A 1,994-nucleotide genomic window follows, 5' to 3' on the forward strand; every position below is an offset into this window, starting at 1 on the left:
AGCCTCAGCCCGGATCCCCCTCAGCCTCAGCCCGGATGCCCCTCAGCCTCAGTCTGGGTTCCGTGGGCCTCAGTCCGAGTCCCCCTCACCCCCGATCCTCCTCTGCCGCAGCCCGAGTCCCCCTCAGCCTCAGCCATAGCCAGGGTCCCCTTCATCCTTTGCCAGAGTCCCCCTCAGCCTCTCCCTGGTCCTCCTTCTGGCCAGGGACCCCCAACCTTCCTGGCGAGGGTGGGGGGGCCGGCCTCCAGGCCCCGCCTCCGGCTGCCATTAGGCGCAGGCCTGCAGGCTCCGAGAGCAGGGCGGGGTGGGAGACTTGAGAAGCTCAGCTGCGTCGCTCACAAATGGTGGTGGGGGGGCAGGGGGGGTGGTCCTCGCAGACCTGAGGCAAGGAGATCCCTTGAGTCTAGGAATTCGATCATGCCACTGCACTCCAGCCTAGGTGACAGAGCAAGACCCTGTCCCTAGAAATAAATAAAAATTAAATTAAAAACGAAAGTTCCCTCTGGCTGCGCAGAGGTGAACTGATGAGGGTACAAGAGACCGCTGATTTGGAGTGGGGAGAAGGAGCAGTGAAAGGTGTTTGTCATAGCCCAGGTGAAAGAACAATGTGACTTGGACCAGCACGGGACTGTGGAAGACAGAAGTAGATACACTTGAGGTATGTTTAGGATGAAAAATTGACAATCACTTGGTGATCGGATCGGGGAGAGGAAATAGGAGTGTTTCTGTTACTGTTATAATCAAACAGAAATAGACCAGGTGCGGTAGCTCACACCTGTAAACCCGGCACTTTGGGAGGCCAGGGCAGGTGGATCACTTGAGATCAGGAGTTCAAGACCAGGCTGGCCAACATAATGAAACCTTGTTTTTAGTAAAAAATACAAAAATTAGCCAGGCTTGGTAGCATGTGCCTGTAGTTCCAGCTACTCGGGAGGCTGAGGCAGGAGAATCACTTGAATCTAGGAGGCGGAGGTTGCAGTGAGCTGAGATCGCACCACTATACTCCAGCCTGGGTGACAGAGCGAGACTCTCTCTCCAAAAACAAAAAAAAAGTAAAACAGAAATGAAAGTTACCCTTCTGAATCAGAATGAAACGCAAATGTTTTATATAAGAAAAATTTAATCAGGGCAAAATCCTGGGTTAGCACCACACCACAAAGCATGCTGGAACATCTCCAGGCCATTCTGTGACCAGACAATGATACCAGGACTTCGGTCACTACTTGTCTCACCTCTGCTAGGAATATTCTAGAATTTTAAAGTTTTGCCATGGGCCTCTAATGTACAGACTGCCAATGGCTTCTCCCCATCCACAAATCCATTTCAGCGCCTCTTCTGTACTAATAGAATTGGGGGCAAGGCCTGTGGCTGCCCAAAATAAAGACATTTCCCCATTGCCCTTGAAGGCAGTACAGACATAAAGTTCCACCTAATGTAACATATGCAACATGCCATATGGCAGCTTCCAGAAACTTTGGTCTCTTTGCCTCTTTCTCCATCCTGCTTCCTGGAATGCAGATGCCACTAGCTTGGAGCTTGAGATTGAGGCCCCACAGGACAGAGCATCAAGCTAGGGGGAGCTGGGCCCCTTACCCTGTGGAGAACCATCCCAGCTCCCCACCACTAACCCGACTTAGTAGGAAAGAAAAACATTTCTCCATTTTGTTTTTCGTCACTTGCAGCTGAAACTGATTCTCACTGGTAAAACTATTAAACACATGCCTGAAAATCTGTTAGGGCAGAAAACAGGAAGATATTCTACCGAAGCCCCTGGTGGTGCAAATGGCAGAGTCTGTTCTGTCTCACTCGGGACATGCTTCTGTGCCATGAGTTAGTGAGTTCATTTGCAGATGATAAACAAGAGAATGCTGGCCGGGTGCGGTAGCTCACACTTGTAATCCCAGCATTTTGGGAGGTCAAGGCAGGCGGGTCACCTGAGGTCAGTCAGGGGTTTGAGACTAGACTGGCCAACATGACGAAACCCTGTCTCTTCT

The sequence above is a fragment of the Cebus imitator genome, unplaced genomic scaffold (assembly GCF_001604975.1).
Source record: "Cebus imitator isolate Cc_AM_T3 unplaced genomic scaffold, Cebus_imitator-1.0 Scaffold15, whole genome shotgun sequence".
NCBI classification, from domain to species: Eukaryota; Metazoa; Chordata; class Mammalia; order Primates; family Cebidae; genus Cebus; species Cebus imitator.